At 40.7% G+C, this 15,507-nt stretch overlaps 1 protein-coding gene across 4 annotated transcripts in view; it reads right to left on the bottom strand.

Moving 5' to 3' along the window:
- prdm16 (PR domain containing 16) overlaps window positions 1–15,507 on the bottom strand; it is a 235,465-nt gene that overhangs the window by 115,638 nt on the left and 104,320 nt on the right. The window lies entirely within an intron of this gene.

The raw sequence follows: 15,507 nt of genomic DNA, 5'->3' as shown, positions 1-15,507 counted from the left end.
AGAAGCCTCTTTTTGGCATTGATGTGGGGGTAATCAACCCACACAAATAACAGTTTTATATCTTATGAAAATGTCATTTGCTGTCTGCTAAAATAATCAAATTCCATTCAAAAACTGTGAAAATGTATCACCATGGTGGTTGGGTTTAGATTTTAAGCGGGCCTGAAACCTGACAACTACAGAGCATAATGTAGCAACTGAGTGATGGGACAGGAGTCCATCGTTTGACCCATGGACACTCCCGAACACTTTCCTGTCTGGCCCACAGAGCCTGAAGACCACTCTTTGTGTGATGAAATGAAAGACTCATTGATTTGACATTAACTCACGGGAGCAGGAAATTTTGGTGAGCGCAGACAGTCGGAGGAGAAGATGTGGAATTAGGGGCCTTGGGGAGTATTTATCTAGCGAGGGGCCGGGTGAGAATGTGGCCAGTGTCTTCCAGGGATCTGATGAGAGGCCAGCCTGTTTTCAGGTTCGGGAGATAATGGTAGCTCGTGTGAGCGCAGCACTCTTTCTGTGTCGTTCATTCATTCGTGGCAGGGGAGGAGAGGAAGAGGGTTGTGCTTTGGGATTATTGGGCTGTGTTACAGGGGTACACACTGATCCCCTTAGCCCAAACCCACCTCCTTTTCCTGTCTCATCTTCTGAATGGAAGACGTGTTAGGGTGGGGAAAGGTCTGTGGTCATTAATGTCATCCCTTACTGAACTTGACTCGGTAAAATTCTCCAACTGTACTCAACATTATTAAAGCTGAAAAAAAAAATCACAGATGAAGCTGAACAGAGAACAAAAACTGTCAACAAGTTAACCCTTACAAGAAGCAGTTATCACTTTTACTACTACTACTATTACTACTTTTCACATGTAGCTCACTGAAGTAAGCAGAGAAATTCTGCTGTAAATGTGGATGCACTCAATCATCTTTCAACATATAGCACATTTGTGTTTAGAAGTAAAACAGGAGGTATTTCAATTCAGTCTGAATTTGAGGAAAACTGTACATATAGACCTTTTTCTGTAGAAAGAAAAACCATCCTTTAGATTTTCTTCATTGTTTGGCACTAAAAAAATGAAAAAAAAAAGTCGGAAGTGCAAACTTTAAGCTTGCAATACAGAATGTAAATCAAGTGTTAATGTAATTAGTTATGTAATAATGTATTTACATTTAAATAATTATGCCATATAAACTGAATGTATAGCAAAGTGACAGTGCTATTGCTACACTTCTATGGAATAATTTTTGTTTCATTTTATTTGAGTACAAAGAAAATATGTTTTATAATAATGCGTTTAATCTCCACTTATGTTACTGAAAATGCTTATCTGCATTTTCATGAAAAAGCTGAAAAGAAGTGTGGCCACAAATGGAAAGGTGAAAACACAACCCATCTGCCTAATGAAAGAAAATCTTAAAATGAGGTAAAAAGGCCATCTAAACCCCCACAAACTTAGGGAAAGAGTGAAAAAAAACAAAAAAAAACAACCGTCTATGTGTGTGAATGCATGCTTTTACAGGTCTCCCGGCACCTCCTTTATCAGAGTTTGATTGACAGCTGTGCGCGCTGCCCAAACGCTGTGGTTCCCTAAATTAGGCCGTCAATGTATCCAAGCCGACCGAGTGGAAGCAATTACATCACAAATACTCAAACAAGTCTACTTAAACTACTTACATACATAATTCAATCCTGTAGCCATGTCAGGGCCGCACAAATCCAAAACAACGTTATGGTGCCGGCGTATTCGAATGACACATTTTAAACAAGCATGGCGCAGAATCCCAACCGAATAACTGCAGCTGCCTTTTTTTTCATTTCTTTCATTTTCTACACCGCACCATATGCAAGCTATTCTCCTAGCGCACACTGGCTGCCCAACACTGCGCGCACACACACACAGACGCACACTTAATGCATGTTTATAAATGTGTGTAGTATAATTACGCTGCAGTCTGCTGCTAGTACTGCCAGATCCCAGCTCTCTCTGTACCACAGAGAGAGAGAGAGAGAGAGAGAGAGAAAGAGAGAGAGAGAGAGAAAGAAAAAGAGAGAGAGTATGGGCAGCTGCAACAGTTTACAAACTTTGTTTAGACGGCAAACGCCCCCAAACGTTCTCAGGTAGGCCCCCCTCTCTCTATAGCAGGCCAAGCATAAATGTGTGTATCGAACTATGCAAGGGCTACCAGAAATTCCATCAGACATGTGAAAACATAAAATGCCTCACTGATGCCTTAATGTCTTTCAGACTGGAATTACGTGGTGTCTTCGACCTCCCACATCTGACACCATTCCTGGTCAAACTGGCTTTTGGATTTGTTTGAGTTTGCTCAAGTATTTAATTAGGGGTCGATTCTGATTCGTTTCCTTACAAGAAGAAACAAGACCTGGAAAATGGAGAGAAAATAACATCCACACTAAAGTAAACTTGAGTGAATAAGTGATGAATTGAATTACAAACCTCAATTCCAAAAATGTTGGGGCAGCCCGTGAAACACAAATAAAAACAGAAAGCAGTGATTTGAAAATCCATTTTGACTTGTTTTATTTAACCCATTAAAATCCCAGGCTTATCCCATACTAAGACTTATTATTCAGTAAAGGGACTTTAATGCATACTGGTTAAGCTATTTTTAGATTATAGAATTGTGTAATAAAACTTTGGCCCTGCCGATGAGCCTTGGCCATTTAAAACAAGATAATGTTTTTTCCTTATCAGCTTCATTGTTTTTTTGTAAATATACACTCATTCTGGAATTGATGCCTGCAACACATATCTAAAAAGTTAGGACAGAGGTCATTTAAGACTAGAAATATTGTGAACGGTTCAAAACACAACAGGTATTGCAATCACGCTTGGATGTAAAATGAGCATTCAGGATATGCCTAGTCCTTTAAGAGCAAAGATGGGTGGAGGCTCACCACTTTGCCAAACAATGTATGAGTAAATAATTCAACAGTTTAAGAACAATGTTTCTCAAACAATTGTGAGCATTTTAGATATTTCACTCTCTACAGTGCATTTTGTCATCAAAAGATTCAGGGAATCCATATAATTATTTGTGAGCAAAGGACAAATTCAAAAACACTACTGAATTCCTTTGATCCCTCAAATGGCACTGCAGCATGCTTCTGATAGATGTTATCACATAGGTGCGGGAATACTTGGACAAACCATTGTCAATAAACAGTTGGTTGCTGTTTACAAAAACGCAGGTTAAAAATGAATTATGTATGGATGAAGCTGTAAGTCAACAACATCCAGATTTCCTAGGTCCAAGCTCATCTGTAATGAACAATGCACAGTGGAAATGTTTATTGTGGTCTGACAAGTCAACCTTTCAAACTGTTTATGGAAATAATGGATGTCGTGTTCTTCAGGCCGAAGCTAAAAAGGACTATCCAGATTGTTACCAGCATAAAGTTCAAAAGCCAGGGTCTGTCATGGCATGGGGGTGTATCTGCGAAGGCCCCATTAGCACTAAAAAAGGTATACAGACATTTAGGAGCAACATATGCTGCCTGTTAAACAATGCAGAATTTATTTTTCTTCTTTCTATTAATTACTTTCTGGTTTTTTTAGTATTTCATATGTCACAACTTTTGTTTAAAATTAAGGTTTTTAATGGTGTGTACCTGCATTAGTTTGAATGTCACTTAAAAGAACTGAATGCTGAGTGTGCAATAGTGTTTTGATAGAGAACCTATTTATTTTAGATGATTGTAAAATCTTGAATGTAGAGTAACGAGGTTCCATTTTTAGAGGTTGTGTATATGTGTATGTGTGTGTGTGTGTGTGTGTGTGTGTGTGTGTGGTTACCTGTACTTGCCCCAACACTCAGGCGAATAAATGACTTAATGTCAGAGTGTGAGGGCTGTATGTGTATGTGCGCATTTCGAGCAAATAAATAATGTATTAATTAGATGGTTGGAAAGAATGATTTGCCACAAGAGTTGGTATGATTTATGACATGTCAGAATCATTTCAAAGTGACTTTTCCTGATTTTTTTCTTTTCTTTTTCATGACAGGACAATTTGTGCCAGGCACAGTCCGGTTTTCCCAAACAGACATAAAATGCACAATTGAACCTCTCAGAAACCTCCTCACGACGTTTGCTTACACAAGCGTGTCACTGCTTCTTATGTAAATGAAAAACTGTGAAGCTCTGGTGATTAGCGTGTCACGCTGACAGTGCTAGAGAGGGCCTAAAAACAAAGGTGCTACGGTGGAGAACATTGAAAATAAATAAGGGGGCCAAGTACTGCTGATGAAAGTGCAGCCACCTGTGGCATGATTCAGCCCCACTGTCTGAACCTAATTAGCACCAATGAGTATATGTGTATGTGTGTGAAAGAGAGAGGAATGGAAGAGAGAAAAAGAGAATGTGTATGTGGTCATCCTGGGAGCAGGAAAAAAAAATCACTGTTATTAACGTTATAAGCGCACCTTTGTTTGCAGGCACCATCAGGAGTTCCTCATCTCTCCTTCATCTCTATTCATACTGACACACGGTGATGACCAACAGACAAAAGAAAACAACTTCACCCCTCGGACACACACGAACCAGCCAAGCTTTTCCACCTCAGTCACCCGGCTGCCTTAACAGACACACGACAGGCAAAGAAAACACCCCTTCATTTTACAGAATGGCTTTTTCCTCAACTTTTTTTCTCCCTTCAGCTCAACACATGTGCCAAGTTAAAGACAGCCTCAATCAGGCCAACGACAACGCTTCCTTGTCACTGTATAATTGGGCCTATTCTAATTGCAATTAGCTAAGAACTGGGAACATAGCTGTAAAAGTACACGTCTCTCAGCTGGACGTTGGGGGTAAGGAGTAAAACAAGCACATTTTGAGGGCTTTTTGCAGAGGAAAATTTCAGTGCACATCGCCAAAAACAATTCTCTTCAAGTCTGGATAATATGAGGCAATACAGCAGCACAGCCAATAGATGGTTATGGATGTCAAAAGCCACAAGTTTCCAAAAAGAAACACCAGAAAACAAACCTCAAGGCCTTTTGAACCGACTGAGTGACATCCCTTTGGCTCGCTCGACCACACCAAGCAAGCCACAAATAGAAAGTTTTGCTTTGCAGTTATTGAGAGTATTTTCTTGTTTTGGCAAAGGGTGCAACATTTTGATATGTAAATGTAGGAGTGTTATTGATCTTCTGACGTATAGATTAGTGAGGAGGATGCTGATGCTCAGTTTGGAATGGATAAAAATAAACAGCTGAGAGAGACAGAGAGAGAGGAAGATGAGAAGTGTTTCTAGGACCTAGCATCTGTCCATCTTGTTTCTCAAGGGTCCAAAAAGGTAAAAGCAATCCTTCTAAAGCCAATGTAAGCTACTAAACCAACAGTGTACACACGTCTCACTCCAAGCAGTGTCTCTACACTTGGCGCAGTTTTATTGACAGCAAATTCTTACACTACGCCATTGTGAACTTGTGCACAGCTAGGTTTGAATCATGTTTTCACAGATCACTGGGTTCCAGGTTTAGGGACATACATCTCTGAAACAGGGCAACCAAAAAGTTATTCTGGCAGCTTGCAAAAAGATACCAACTGGGCCGCAGGCAAACCACTGGCCAGTGGTATCCCAGTTTGAAGCATATTTCAACAAAGTGCCTACACACACAAACTAAAAGAAGGGAAAAAAAAGAGTTCTTGGTAAATACCAGGAAGGTAGCGACAATCTGATAGGCCATATTCATGATGACTTTAATAAGTTGAGGACTTGCAGCATTTTTGGGCCAAGGCAAACATCAAGGGAGTACTGATAGTGAATGCTCCACCGTGGGTAATTAAATATAATCACTCCCAGCTTAGCATTGTTTGATTCTCTATTATATTCTTATCAGCATCTCCTGTCCTGTCAGGGAGTGTGAGAGAGACGTGGCGGGCGGTGAAACGGATGGCTAAAGGAATGCTGAATTCCTATTGTGCGAACACAAAGGAGAGAGGAGAGACAGCCTCGCAAAGCGAGTTTGTTTAACACTTATCACTGTGGCTAAAGCTAACAGTGGCTCTTGCTTTCGGTCAGGATGAGGTGGGTGTGGGAGAGATAGAGGGCGAAACACAATGACAGATTTAATGGACAAACACTTCAAGTCTTTGTGTGGAAGGTCACAGCAGCTTTCTGTGAACGATGCAGATTTCTGCAGAGTGTTAAATAGGTTCATGAGCTAGCTAAGATACAAGATCAAACAGCATGTATATGTTTCACTAGTTTGATGTACCTACACTCACTGTCCACTATATTGATGCATAATTACAGACTGCACGTTTTCATGCACAAATGATCAGTCACTCTTTAGCTCATTCATCATGTTCTGACCACTGGACTGCTGCTGACTAGCAGTAACACTGACAAGGTAGCGCATGGCAGTGTGTGTGGTGCTGATGAGTGTAGCGGTGTTGCTGGAGTCCACCACTCAAAAACTCTCCAACCAGAAGAAGCTCTGTTGTCAGAAACTGGACATTGATGAAAGGCTTACAATGAAGATGTGAAATCGACACTTCTTTATATGCACTATATGCACAGCAGTATCCTGAATTCATTTTGAGTCACTTTATGGTGCACTCATTGCTGACACAGGCACTCAATATATCATAATGTTCATTGCAAAGCATTGCCAATTGAACTAGATGCTGTGGAGCAGCTGCACATGAGCCTAAGGTGACTATCCCCAATGCTAAGTGTCGGCTAGAGAGGTGTAGATCTCCCAGTGTTGGGCTGTGGAGCAGTGGAACTGTTCTTTGGAAAATCAGCCGACCAGAATCATTTAAAATATGTTCATTCTTCAAACCCTGACACTTTTCCATCCAGTGTACCACGGGGTCGCTTACTCAGCATCTGTACCTATGCAGCAGTACTTTACTTTATGAAGCTGGGAGCTAAAAAATCGACATGACCGTTTATGTAACGAGCTGTCTCAAATTTATGAAAAGGGTCATATTCTTATTCATGCTGTTATCATCCATCATCTCTAACCTACTGCGGCCTTTTAGCCAAGACTCTGGACTTCATATTGGCAGAGCAATACAGATAAATCAAGGTGCAGAAAGAGTTTATTGATAAGTCATTTAGGAGGATGATCAGTAATAAACATACAGGAGTAAAGGGCGGACAATAGATCTTGCCAGTGCTGTGTCTTCGGCTGCTTTCTGTTCTATACGCTACACTACTTGGCTTTTAAAGTAATACTGGAAGATCTTTAAATTAATAACATGTATGCTTCAGTTCTGTGGACAATTTATATAGTGAAACAGTACACTAGCAAATACAATGACCAATGATAAGGGGCATCACCAATACACTGACTCACAAACTATCGTTATTACGATTATAAACACTGCTTGACGGTATCTTAGAACTCTTAAACTTATAGAAACTGGAACTCTAGACATTAGGGAGAAAGTAGCTGATGAAAATGCACTCGAATGTGCCTGTGTACCCAAGACCTATCTCATTATCTGAATACTTTTATTATGACACTCGCCTACACCATGATTGACTGTGTGAAAACCAATACTGCTTTATCAATACTTGCTTTTGCGCAGCATGTTTCAAGCTAAGGGTGAAAGTGCGGCGACACACAATCAATATAGGCTTTTAATTCAAACCAGGACTTCTCTGGTATGCAAATGCACATAGAAGCATACTTGCAAGATGAGATTATTCATTATTTGTCCTCTGTAAGCTAGCTGGAAAGATGCTGTCCTATGACGAAAGACACAGCTTAAGAAATCTGGTTACTGTTTATTTGAGCCTGCATAGCAGCAGTATGGTATATCATGGTACATTACAATGACAATGAATGATCTTTTTATAGTTTGCTCCAGTATTTAGTTTGTTTACTTGCTTATCTAAAAAATCAAAAGCACCTGCTGTGTGGAAATTATGAATTCTTCTGAGCAGACTTCTTTCAGTCTCTTTGCTGTAGAAAGTCTGAGGTACTGAAGTGAGGTGGAGAGGGAGGAAAGGGTTTAAGAGGAGTTCCTGTGGCATCCAGACTGCGGCTTTGCAAATATCGACACGAAGGGAAGGCTGGGCCCAGCTAAACATTAAAGTGAAAAGTCTCTTTTGAGTTGCTCTAAGTGTGTATATATATATGGGACGAGGGGCACAAGCACTGGCTTTCTTCACCCAGGGTTAAGGTAGAGGTCAGTTAGAGAGTCAGTCACTGATGAGATTTCGTTCCCAAATAAATGAATACCTGAACTGTGTTTTTCCTGTCTGTACATATGAAGATGGGAGGGTGATACAGAGTGAAGTAAAGAAGCTGTTTTAAGACAAGTTTGAAAATTCAATATAATTACACATAACGCATACACTATCAAACATATCACATCAAAACATTGTAACTCCATTTATTACGGTCAAATGGATCAACAGAATGGTTCAAAATGAGTTGAAATAAAATCTCTTACCATTAATGTACATTATATATTATACAATACTATGCAAGTCAAACCTCACCTTTAATTTACTTAATTTTCAGTCAAAATAGAAAGTACAAGGACTCCTAACGACCATGCAAGACCCGGTGGGCCACCAAAAGTCTAAACATTAGATAAACAGTATCTAAAGCTTTCAGAGATAGGTGAAAATGAAGCTCCACTCTTGCTTCAGATCTGAAAAATCTAAAATTTTCTGTTCATTCTTCCACTGTGAGAAGACAGATCAATGGGTCTGAAGATTCTATGGGTCTGAAAGGATATTTAGCTGTCCAGAAGCTGTTACTGAAAAACAGAAAATAGACAAAAAAAGAAGAAAATCTGCAAATCAAAGAAGATACTGGTGTCAGAACAATGGACAAGCTACCCTAGAGCTTAGACCTTAACATGACTGTGTTTGAGAGAGGCTATATATGTATGTATATAAATATATGAGAGAGACCTCATGAGAGAAAAACGCCGGTTGCCCTTTACATTGTGTGCAAATTTCGTGAAGAATGGACCAAAAGAAATGTCCCAAAATCATCTGGAAAATAGTCTGGTTCCATTCATGTATATTAAAAGTAAAGTAGGTTTTTTTCTTCTGCTGTAAAGTTATCATTTTGGAGATTTTCGTCCAAGAACAGCAATATATATATTATATTTTTTTTTCAATGCCAAAGCTAACTTTTTTTATTTCAAATAATGTAAGGTTTTACAAAAGCATTTTTATCTGGTGCAAGGGTATAATGGCAAAAGAAGTAGGGCAAGACAAATGTATGCGTCGCCACAACAGGCTGCATTTAAAAAAGAAAATGGCGGTGCAGGGGATCTCTAAATCTGTCTCATCGGATGGAAAAGAATAATCGCTGCAATCACTTCGCCAATGAAAACACAGCACTCATGAGCCAGCCTTTTGTCTCTGAACACACACATGCACTCGAACAGTTCTCTTCAGTGCTGAAGACTCTCCTTCATTAAACCCATATATTTGGACAGTCTAATTCATTGCTACCACTGGTGAGTCGTATACTATGAAATTCTGTACAGCGAATGGAAACCAACATTTTCCAAAGACACAGTGAATCTTTTTACAACTATTTAAGGACACCTGACAGAAATCCTGCAATATCATCATCTAATGGCCAAATCTCATGGTGGATATTTTAGTCTAAAAATGTCAGGCATATCTATTTCTTTGGCACACCTACTATATGTCTTTATAAGACCTCCCCTTGATGTTAAAGTAAGAACTAGTTGCAAGTGTTAAGGTAATTAGATTGGAGAGTCTTGCTGAAGCTGGAAGGCCAATTTTTTGGACTGGAATTGAACCTGTTCTAAGAAGAACTGACTCAAGGTCTATTAGCTTTCATTTGCAAGACACTGTAATGATTTGCAATGTAATGAAACCTGGGCTATATGTGTCAGCTGTGTGTGTAGAGATATGTGTATGAGTGTGTCTAGGATGTTGTAGCTGTCTGAGAATGCATGAGGTTTCTGTGTTTCACTGACAGTGGGGTGGCATTTTAATCTATCATTCACATTTTCATCCACAGAATGATAACAGCACGGCTCCACACTTGTCAGGACGCTGACAGAAGAAGAGCAATGGCCTTGTTAGACACCCACCCTGCCCCCTACACACATGGCCCTCATCAAAAGTGAGTTATGTCAGATGGACTCGCAAGGTAAGATCTCACACATGAACCCGTAACACTAAAAATGGTAAAGAGGCAGCACGTTTTGTCAATGAAAAGACCTTTAAAAATGCAATAAAAACTTTGTCTCTATAATCATAGATATCAAACAGTTCAAGCTCTAACTTTGCCCATCAGTTTATGCTGAATGGAAAGCAATTACCACTGATGATAATTGAAACAGCGCTCTGTTGAGGAAATGCACCAACAATAACAACTGTAATGGCTATAATGGCGGGATAAGAATTTGTATCATTTCAGCTCTCCAGTTGTGCAGACAACACAGAACACACTTGTGTGCGTGAAATGAACTGTAGCTGGAGAACCGTTTACCCTTCTGGCTTGAGAGGCGTCCAGATCAGATTAGTCCTTGCATTGACCACTAAAAAATTCAAAGAGTGAAATTGAAAGCTGCAGCCAAGAGATACCGTCTGGTGATACAGAGGACAGATCACAAACAGGATATTTCCTCCACTAGTGTGGCTGATGAAGGCCAAAGTTCATGCAGCGTTTTATGTTTTATTTATCTGCTGCCAGCGATTTCAGGGGAGGGAAATGTTTCTGTCATTATTGACTGAGGGGAACGTGATGAAACGCTGTATTTTCACAATGTGAGGTGTTCAAGGTTGACAAAAACATTAGTTTAACTGAAGGATTAGTTTAGTTACTCTGTAGACTCTTTCAACAGACCTCTCTTTTACTCAAAAGCCTGTTAACCACAACTGGGTTTACTGCGATAGGTTTGCCCGTACTGTGAAAATAAACATATGCCTGGAAGCCCATGAGCTTTTGAGGACTGGTGGTAATTCAAAAAGTGAACTGTATTTTTACACATACTCCCTTGGAATCCAAAGAAATGTGTTAGATATTTAAGCTAAAATTAGGTTGGTTGTATTCGAGATACTTCAAAAAGATGGCATTCAATTGTTATCTTTGAAAGAAGCCTTTGAAGTTTGAATTATAGCTGGAGACTTCCATGTCACAGGAGCAACTGAAGGGTTTCTTTCCAAAAACACAGTACAGATCACTTTCAAAAATTTTCTTTTTTTCAAGATGTGCATTATTGAGAGTGGGCTTGAAATGAAAATGAAACTCAGGGACTACTCTAGAGATGTAATATTACATCACATACTCTGCAAACGTGACCAAACATCCTTGTGCAAAAGAACACCGGCAAAAAACATATTTTGCAGTCTACTTCTCAGACAAAGCTCCAAAGAGATTGGGTTTAACACAATACCACTTTAACCGTCATAATATAATAGGATGATGCCCTCTTGTCACATTTTTGCAGTGATCATGTTCAAGCTTTTTACCTCTGAAGTGATCTACACCCTTGATCCATGGCAGTCTGAATGATCACAGCAAACCAACGATTCTGTGAACTATTCATCAAAAAAAGGTACTTGACTCTTTATACTGGTTATCTTTACTTATTGATTCATTGATTTCTCCCCATATGACTGCATGGAAATGCAGTACAGCTGTGATGGAATTGATCTATGCTCTCTAACCTTTTTTCCCTCTGCCCGCCATATTTCTGCCTAACTCTCCCACAGAACACCAGAGGCCTCTATTTATTTCTCCTCTCTGGAGATAGCAGCATTTATCACTGAAGCCGCCTGTCCCCAAGTCCACGAGATCAACCCATCACCACCACAATAAACGTCAGCCAGTGATGATTGATACAGCTAATGAAATTGATTAGCCTGTCCCAGCACATTGCACTCCCATGATTCACAGCACTCTGTTTACTCTAACTGCAAAGATTAGCTTAAAGATGAGCTGTCCAAGGCCTAGCATGCACTCAGGGGAACGTCTTTGGACAGTGTTTATGGCTGACCTTTATGATTATTATTATTGTTTTTTACACCGATAAGAATTACGTTAGGCAGCATTTCAGGATCATTTCCAAGGGCTTAAAATAGCATTTTTACATCTCTCGATGAGAAGTTTTGGACAGCTTGTGGACTGGGTCATGCATGAACCTCCCAAGTTTATTCCACATCCCTTGATATAAATCAACTATGATTTGTAATATTTCAAATGCTTTTACAAATAGCAACTAGCCTAATTTTCCACTAGTATAGCATATACTGACTTCAAGCAAAGCACACTGGTGGCCCAGGTCTTCTAAAGCATAAACCTCAAATTACAGCAATCCAAGCCAGACAGAAAGGAGTCAGTGATATCAGTCTGGACTTTGCAGGTGGGCTTCTGCAAGATGTACTGTGAGGAAATGGGTAAGGAGAAGGAGAAAGTCTAACCTTCAGGTATTGTAATCACTTGCCATCTTGGGAGCGCTGGTTTTGGGTCAGTTTCACTCTTTAACAGACAGGGACTGTAAAGAGCCAAGACAAGAAATACCTGATTGTGGACCAGCATATCTGCCCTGAGATACATGAATAAGGCCTAGGTGACAGGTGCTGTCTGCAGACGCCTCTGCAGATGAACTTCGGCTCATCACAAATGAGTTTATTAGCCAGCAGATAACATTTTACAACCTTGTTAGCTGCCAGGCCCTCACAACCGCTAGGCGGGATGATTGATGTGCTGAGTTTTTTATCCATCCCTATCAAGAAGGACCCTCTAACAGATACTGTGAAGACCTGCTAGCTGTCCAAACAAAGCAAACATCATCACTGCCAAAGTTACTAGCACTGCTGCCACTTATCTGGTGAGTTAGAATGTTCCTCTTGGTCCATTTTGTTGCATGTATGGCACAGCTAGTGAACATCAAGCCCTCCTGAGAGTCTGGTGTGCCCCAGAGCCATCTGTCTGAACTATAGTTTATAACGGTCTCTTCATCATTTATGCTGATGGATCGCTTTATGATGGCGCAAATTGTCTTGACTTCACTGGAACTTTCCATTAGTCATATAAGTAGAGCAATCAGCAGGGAAAATGTTTATAAAAGGGACTCAAAACGTATTTTTTCTTTCACTGTTTTTACATCCACACCCACACTTGACCAAAAACATCAAAAAGAAGGAGGAACGAAAACGAGCGAAATGAAGAGGAAAAAAGGCAAAAGGTTTTGCATGGCTTTCACATCCGTGTTTCTTCAGTGTCACGGTGGCTTAATGGATGTGGCTGACCGCTGGGATGTGGAGAGCTGGCGGCGCTGAATGAGAACTCATCCGTACCTCACATGAGAAAACACAAGACCAGCTTTATCCACCCCATGGCTGTAAGTTAAGCAATGATGACACACTCCTCTGGCCAACATTAATCTTTTACAGAATGATTTTTAAAATAACAAGAAGCTTTCTCCCAAGACAGCAAAAGAAGAGTGAGAAGGAGGAAAATAAAAAACAGGAAAGGCCCCTTGGTCAAAATAAGTCCTGTTTTTCTTGCTAAAACTGGACACAGGGCAGGCATATCCTAACGCCAGAGAGGGGATGGCATGAAACTGAGAATGGATGCGTGCATTAAGGCAGTGGTCAAACGGAGTGGTTGGAGTGACATGTCATCTCTCGCTTGTCATAATGGCAGCTCAGTGGTCCAGCCACACATTACTGTTGTTAACAGTGTTATCACTGCCCTCTGGCTGGAGATAAGTGGTGCAGTGATGAAGGGAAGAGACCATCCAGCCCTGCCAAAGCTGGACAAAGGAATCTGCCTCTGCTTTATGCCAGTGGGCAGAGGGGTGCAGCAGAATGTAGGGGTGGGGGTGGGGGTGGGGATTTAGCAGTGTGGCTGCTAATGTTGTTTGGGTTTGAGTCCAGACAGGAATTCTGCTTTATCAGGGCCTAGGGACCTATCAGGGCAGTCCATCCCCTCCAAAGTGTCCATTACAGGGCCGATAGGGCATGAGCTCAGTGTTTCCCATGGATGTGGCCTCACATTGATGAGTGACACTGAGTCTCTCTCTCTCACATGCACAGTCCTGCTTTCTCCCTGCCAGGGTCTGCTCACAGCCAAGAACAAGTATATGCGTTTTTATGAACCCGGGGCACTCCTTCCGAGAATACTCTGAACTAGTTTTCCTTTTTTAGTCAGTCACAGAGTACTGTGTACATTAATTACTCAGGTAGCTCCCTTTTTTCACAGGCCCCCATAAACAGACGCATTTAAGAAACTATCAATAATGTCCACCTAACGCGCTCGAATGCTGTTGACGCGTGAAGCCAAACCATCTATATGGTTTTCAAGCAGTTAAAATTGTGTGTTGTGGCTGGTGAAATTGGCAAATTAATGTTTTTTACTCCTTGTCCCGTCCAAGTGCTACATACTGTCCACACGCTCACCAGCCAAGGCTAACAAGTCTAAGTAATCTGCTCAGCTCTGAAGCTCTGCGGCGGGTCCAGGCAGACAATGCGCGTGTTGTTGCTATCTGCTGCTTTCATGCAGCATAGACAGTCGGGGCCGGTGTTGGGCCCGCTGCCCTGACCCTCTTCAGAGCTGTGTGGCTTTCTCGGTGCTCTGTTGGATGCTGTGAAACACTGTCAAATGCCTCCTTTCATGGCGCTGACGCGTCGCAGATTGAGACATCAAGGCCCATTGGCCAGCAGGAAATTCACAATTCTGCTTGGGGTTAATTGCAAATCAAAATGTTTTTGAAGGAATGGGGGATGTGTAGAACTGCTGTAGGAATATACACTGAAGATGTACAAAGCAAAAAATGAAAAGCATATCAGCATATTAAATCTTGATGCCTTTAACATTTGTATAAGGAATTTCATAGGTAAAGTGTCAGAGAATTAGGGATTCCAGTAAAGATAGAAATGTAGTGTATTTTAAATAAAAAAGGCATGAAATTGAAAACAAACAGTAAGCACAATATAACGTTAGAGATTTAGGTCATGTTTGTGTTACAGAATAACAACTTTAGGAAATAAACTGGCTTAGAAGGGCAGAACACTGTTTATCTTATGAGCTTTCTTGAAAAAACCTAAGACCACATTAACATGAATTTCATCTGTGTCTTGGCACAGCTTCTTGGTCTGTGACAAAAGGGTCGTAGGTTCTAGATTAGTGATGCGCTAAAGTACAGACAGACGCAAGACTAGAGAGGCAATGGAAACCAGTTGAGCCAGCCATGTGGGAACAGCTATGCTATGAAGCCTTTAAACCCAAAGGCACCTTCCAAAGTTTCTTTGCTCTAAGTCAGCCACCTTTATTTACTCACAGTAGTACCTTTACTGTCACAGCCACTGCTACTCCAACACACAACGTTGGCATGCAGTTCCCTGCACAACACAGCAAAACCCAATGAATAGCTTAGTTTGAACGTCATCTATACATCTAAACACTCTGGATTGATTTTTCCCCTTCTATTTAATTGGCAGTCACATGTTTTTTTTTATATCTTCCTTTTTCTCCCTACTTTTCTAAAAATGAATAACGTGACAAGCTCCCGTTCCAA

The sequence above is a fragment of the Colossoma macropomum genome, unplaced genomic scaffold (genome assembly GCF_904425465.1).
Source record: "Colossoma macropomum unplaced genomic scaffold, Colossoma_macropomum, whole genome shotgun sequence".
In the NCBI taxonomy this organism is placed as follows: domain Eukaryota; kingdom Metazoa; phylum Chordata; class Actinopteri; order Characiformes; family Serrasalmidae; genus Colossoma; species Colossoma macropomum.
The sequence above is the reverse complement of the archived record's forward strand: the minus strand, read 5'-3'. Positions and strand labels throughout refer to the sequence as shown.